Here is a 6,432-nt window from a genome sequence, read left to right as displayed (position 1 = left end):
CCCTTGGAATCCTGCGGGGAAAACCTTTGGGGTTTTTTGTTGGCATCTCCCCCTTCACCTCCTGGAGCACAGGAGCCTTTTCCAGGGATGAGGGAAGGTCACTGCTGTCTGTGAGAGGCTCCTGGGGCAGGAGCTGGTCCCAGTGCCATCGTCACTATCGATGCCATCATTCTCATAGATGCCATCATTCCATGGATGCTATAATTCCCATCGATGCCATCATTCGCATGGACACCATCTTTCTATCAATGCCATCGTTCCACTGATGTCATCATCCCATCGATGCCATCATTCCCATCGATGCCATCATTCCCATGGATGCCATCGTTCCATGGATGCCATCTTTCCATGGATGCCATCGTTCCCATGGATGCCATCGTTCCCATGGATGCCATCGTTCCATGGATGCCATCGTTCCCATGGATGCCATCGTTCCATGGATGCCATCATTCCCATGGATGCCATTGTTCCATGGATGCCATCATTCCCATGGATGCCATCATTCCCATGGATGCCATCATTACCATGGATGCCATCGTTCCATGGATGCCATCATTCCCATGGATGCCATCGTTCCATGGATGCCATCGTTCCATGGATGCCATCGTTCCCTATCAATACCATCATTCCCTATCAATGCCATCATTCCCTATCAATGCCATTGTTCCATGGATGCCATCGTTCCCATGGATGCCATCGTTCCATGGATGCCATCGTTCCATGGATGCCATCATTCCCATGGATGCCATTGTTCCATGGATGCCATCATTCCCATGGATGCCATCGTCCCTATCAATGCCATCGTTCCCATGGATGCCATCGTTCCATGGATGCCATCGTTCCATGGATGCCATTGTTCCATGGATGCCATCGTCCCTATCAATGCCATCGTTCCCATGGATGCCATCGTTCCATCAATGCCATCGTTCCATCAATGCCATCATTCCCATGGACACCATCATTCCATCGCCTCCGGGCACGCAGCTCCGCTGTCCCTCTGGGCCCGCAGGAGATGGAAGCAATCAGAATAACAGTGGGACACGAGCCGTGAGCAGGAAACAATTCTGAGGCATCACAAAGGGGCCCCGGCTCCATCCGAAGTTGCTGCTTCCAGGAAGTTTGCCTTTTGTTTGATCTATTTTGCGCATCCCTATTAAATAACTAATTATTTAACATCTTTTAAAGCTTTGCTATATATTACAGCAGGCAGGACACAAATGGCTGCTTTTAATAATATAAAAGCCCATTAGCTTCATTTACTGTTAATGTTAAAATAAACATGAGGCAATTTAGATATACTATTCCAATTTCACGGAAACTTTGATGTTTTTCTTCTCCACTCACATAATTAAGGGAAAAAACTACTAATGATATTAAGTTTGTACAGTGTTAATGACAGAAACAAGCTGCAGTAGAAATTGCAGCCATTAATATGGAAAAATAAAATATTTAACACGGGAGATAAATGAAAGCAATTTTAATAAAGTAAAATGAAGAAAATTAATTTTAGAAACTTTCAGCATTCTTAAAACGCTCTCGGTTTGTGACACGTTTTGTGTGGTTTTCTGGTCAGGATTATTTATGATTCTTTTTAATACCTACCTGTTTTCTTTTTCTCTCTTCCCATTGTTTTCTCCGAAGGTTGAATTCTGCCCTGATTTACGCCCCATAACCTGGCAGCAGCTCAAGGTGGGTTCATCCCTAGGAGATGCTTTATCACAGCTTTTTTTTGGGGGGGAAGCAGGAGAATTTGAGGCATTTCAAGCCCCCAAAGGCCATCTGGGGATGCAGGGTGGTGCTGCCTCCTCAGGATGGGGCTCATCCAGGTGGCACCAGCAGGGACATGCAGCATTCCAAGGGAATGTGGCAGGGTTTGTGGCTCTGGGAGGGAACAAGGTAGCGTTGAGGGGGGTGAAGCTGAGCCTCAGGGGCACAGAGAGCAGCTAAAGGGGCTCTGCTGCAGCAGGATCTGGGCTGAGAGCAGCACAGTGTGGAAATCTGAGTCCTGGGAGCAGCCTGGAGCTTGGCCAGAAGCCAGAGGGGTTCTGTGGTCAGGACAGGAGTAACCTGTGGGGTGCAGCAGCTGACACCAGCCTCTGCTCCCACTCCCATGGGCTCTGCTGCCACAGAGCCAGAGCAGTGAGGAACATCCCTGCTGCTCCCCATTAAACCTGCTTCCCGCAGGAACGGGCAGGGAGGGCTCAGACCCAAGCAGAGAAGCTCCTCCTTCATGGCTCAGCCACCCAGGCCCCATCATCTCACTCATTTTGGAGCCCCTAAAGCGAATCCATTCCTGAGAACAGTCCATTCCCACATTTCCAAACCTTGGAGGGAGGACAGTTGACACCCACGTACATTTCATCCTCTCTGCTGCCTCTTCCACACCATCAGCTCCATCACTAACATGTGGCAGCCTTTGCCAGCAATCCATTTTTAGTAACAGCTCGGTGATTTCTTTTATTCTGATGCATTTATTTACAGGAAATGATTAATTAAAGGAATTCTTTTCATTGCCATTAATTGTTTTGCAGACAACCCGACGAGATAATCATCACATGCTGGCAATCACTTGCCATCAATTATCCCCACGCTGCTGCTGTCAGTGGATCACAGCCCCTACCTGGTGGGAGTCACTGCTGGTGCCACCGAGGCATTTGCCAGTAATGTAGGACTGGGGAGGATGGGAAATAGCTTCCAGACAGGCTCTGAGATTGATATGCAAGCCAAAGGGAAATGCATTAAACTATTTAACTGCCTGGAAATCCAGCGTAATGAACATCCAAAGGTATCTTATTACTAGTTCACTGTAGCTTGCCTTTATTTATTTGTTAGCGTTTAAATTTTGTTCCAATTAGTTCTTGTGTTGGGAACTCTCTTGCTGCAGGGGTGGGTCCTGCTGAAGACCCTCAAATCTGTGTTTGCTCAAGTGTGTGGGAGTGGGAAGGGAGAGGGATGAGGGATGGCAGACAGGGATCAGCCAGGTGGAGGATCATGGCAGCTCTGACAGGGACCTGGCATTGTGGAATTGGGGTGGCCCTGGATGAGCTCTCCTGTCCTGCTTCCCTCAGCCACCATTTCCCCACCCCATCACCACCTGAGCCAGGGCTTGTCACCACCTCCACTCCCCTTTCCCAAATCACAGAATCCTGAAATGGTTTGGGTTGGAAAGGACATTAAAAATCATCTTGTTCCACCCCCTGCCATGGGCAGGACACCTTCCATTGTCCCAGGCTGCTCCAAGCCCCATCCAACCTGGCCTTGGGCACTGCCAGGGATCCAGGGGCAGCCCCAGCTGCTCTGGGCACCCTGTGCCAGGGCCTCCCCACCCTCTCAGGGAAGGATTTCTTCCCAAATCTAATCAAAACCTACCCTCTGGCAATCTGAACCCACAGCCCCTTGTCCTGTCACTCCGGTTCCTAATGAATTGTCCCTCTCCAGCCTCCCTGTAGATCCTGGCAGGAGCTGTGGGGTCTCCACAAAACCTTCCCTTCTCCAGGTTGAGCTGTCCCAACTCTCCCAGCTGTCTCCAAAAGGAGGTGCCCTGATCCACCTCATGGCCTCCTCTGGAATTGCTCCAACATTTCCATGTCCATCTTTTATTGGCAGCACCAGAAGTCATCAGCACTGTTCTGCTGGTGCTTCCCACCCTCGCCTGGTGGATGTTTTAGGAAAAACCCCAAAACCTTCCTCCCACTCCACCCAGGGCTGTGTGTGTGTGTCCCCAGCGAGGTGTGGGGAGCACTGGGGAGCTGTGGTGGCCTCCTGCTCTCCCTGGGAAGAACAAGGCACCCAGTGAGCAGAGATTTTGGGAAACTGGACCAACACGCTCAGCAATGCCTGAGCTTCTCAAACATGCCAGAAGGCCATTAAATGGAATGTATTCAGTGCTAAGAATTATGGTATCTTTAGAACCGAAAGTGTATAATTAAATTATAACATCTGAGATTGGAATTGCTTTCTCACTTGTAGGGGGAAAAAATAAGACATTTTAATAACATGTCATAAGTTTTACAGTTATTGGATTTTCAAATTGTTTACAAAAGCAATATTGTTCAATTGCATTGTTGTTTTGTTGGGGTTTTTTTTTCCTTAAGTCTTTTGATAAAAAGAATGAACTAACAATAATGTTCCCAGGAGGTAGAACAAAATTGCATTTCACTTTTGTTATTTGTTTAATTATCCATTTAGCCAGTCAGTATATAAAACTCATTTTCAGCAGATTCTTCCTCAAAGTCTCCGGCTCCAGCTGTAACTGCAAAGAGCTTTCAACTTTTATTTAACATTAATAACCCAAGGAAATCCTGGTGTTCAGGTGCTGCAGCACCTTGCCTGCCATTCCAGGGAAATGGGTAGGAGACAACATCAGGCTGGTAATTCCCAGTTTTTAGGATTGGAGGGGAACACTGGCTCATAGTGTCCTGTTTAATTTCAATAGGGAACCACTGGGGACTCCTAAAAATCAACAATCCCTGGTGGTTTTGCAAATTTTGAGCAGTTTGAGGGGGCTGTGACCTCTCATTCTAAGCCTGATGGGATTATTTCCCTGGCTGTTTCTCCCTGTTTGTAGGAGATCTTGCTCCAGGAGAGGGATTCTGCAGGCTGTGACCTGGCTGAGGTTCACATTTGAAAGGTGACTTGTGTTGGGACAGGAGCTGCTCCCGTGGCAGGTTTGGCTGCTTGTATCTTGGATTTGAGGAGATTTAATTAATTCATTTAATCAACAGCTTTCTGCCTCCATCAAAATGTCTGTATTTCTATAAAACCATTGGTTTCAGCAACATTTAAACCCATGATTTGTTTGGCAAGGAGAAGTTTGGCATAGCTGCAGTCCCACCAAAGCACTCAGTGGTTCATCTGTGCAGATGTTCTGGTTGAAGCTGTTCCTGTTCATGGCAGGAGGTTGGACCAGATGACCTTGAAAGGTCCCTTCCAACCCAAACCATCCTGTGATTCTATGATTTATGATTCTGTGATTTTGTGATTATGTGATTTTATGACTCAGTTTCTATGGCTAGCAAACCCTGCACAACACTTCTGTTGGTGTTTTCTCTCTTCTTTCAGCATCTCCTTCCAGAGGCCGATTCCTGCTGTGTTTGAAGCACAAATGCTGATATTGAGGATCATCTTCTAGCCTCTCCCGAGGCTAGCAGGGAGCTGTTTCCAGGCAGCAGCAGGATCCAACCCATTCCTGGGAGCTCTTCAGGATGCCCCAGTAATAAAACTTCGTTTTTTGGGACATAACCCCCCCACATCAACACCTGAGCTGGAGACTCTGAGGAAAACAAAAAGAGGTGTAAAACAAAGCCACCTTCTTTCCCCGGCTGCATCCGTGGGATGAGGCAAAAGAAGGATCTATTCCATCCCTCTGGATGAACAGCCTGCTCCTCCTGCCAGCACATATCGGCTGTTAAATGCTTACCCAGCAGCAGGAGGAGGGTTATTAGGAGCAGTGAATTCCTTTGATAAGTTCTCAGGTCATAAAGATGTTTGACTCCTCATTTGCACGTTCCTCTTGGAATCGATCAAAGAGGAAAAGCTGGAGGGTAAAAATCGATAAGGGAGAACGGGTGTGTGGGAAGATGTATGGATAGAGCTGGGCAGGGCAGGACAATCAGTTATTGTGCTAATTGATGGCGGGATGATAACTCAGAATTGATCAGAGGCTGCCTGAGCTGATACAACTCAGTGGCTCCAGAATCCTGCTCTGGAGATCTCACAGAGGGATGCTCGGATCAGCTGTTCCCAACCCGCTCAGCTGCAGGGCTTTATTGACAGGGAAAAGCAAAATGAGCCTGGTTCTGGGTTAGATCCCTCAAAAAGCAGGACTCTGCTAATCAATGCTCCCATATTCCAGCAGATTTCCACCACCCACTCCATGCTGGCTTGGATCCAGGGGCTGTTCCTGTATCCATGTATCACCCACCTTCTCCACTGAGGGTTTAGAGCAACCTCTGCCTCCCACAGGACATCAGGGATAGAAAATTCTCCCTCCTGACACCTTTGTGGGCTGGAATTGGCTCTGTCCAAAGGAGAGAGGAGACTGAGGCACGGGCACAGTGAAGTACCTGAGTCTCATCCAGAGGATGGAGAAGAGCTGGTTGCTTCTGAACCTTGCAAGAGGAGGTCAGAGATCAGGAGATCAGCTGTGCACCAAAGCTGTTCCCATTTTCTGCCGAGTGTTTGCAGCTGCTGTGGGATGAGGCAGGAATCCTCCGCCCCAGGCTGCTCTGGAAGGCACAGGTGTGACATTCCCAGTATTTCTGGATGAAACAGAGCTTGAACACCAGAGGAAAGCCTACAGAACCCTTTTTTTGGAAGGTATACGATCGGATAAACCAGATCCAATCCTCCTGCTTGTGCCCTCCGGGTGGGAATTCCCAGATTCTATGGCAAACTCTGCTCCAATTCCCCGCCTGTGCAGTTCCTTGAAAC

General features: G+C 48.2%; 1 long non-coding RNA gene across 1 annotated transcript; it reads right to left on the bottom strand.

The window, feature by feature from the left end:
* Positions 1 to 3,681: 3,681 nt before the first annotated feature.
* On the bottom strand, positions 3,682 to 6,126 carry LOC147650647 (uncharacterized). The gene is made up of 3 exons (XR_015275982.1): positions 5,924 to 6,126; positions 5,420 to 5,536; positions 3,682 to 5,272 (listed from the first exon to the last, which is right to left on the bottom strand). It is a non-coding gene; the product is annotated as an uncharacterized LOC147650647 (long non-coding RNA).
* Positions 6,127 to 6,432: the final 306 nt, after the last annotated feature.

Source organism: Cyanistes caeruleus, chromosome 13 (assembly GCF_971803275.1).
Source record: "Cyanistes caeruleus chromosome 13, bCyaCae1.hap1.1, whole genome shotgun sequence".
NCBI lineage: Eukaryota > Metazoa > Chordata > Aves > Passeriformes > Paridae > Cyanistes > Cyanistes caeruleus.
This window is presented reverse-complemented; position numbering and strand designations above follow the sequence as displayed.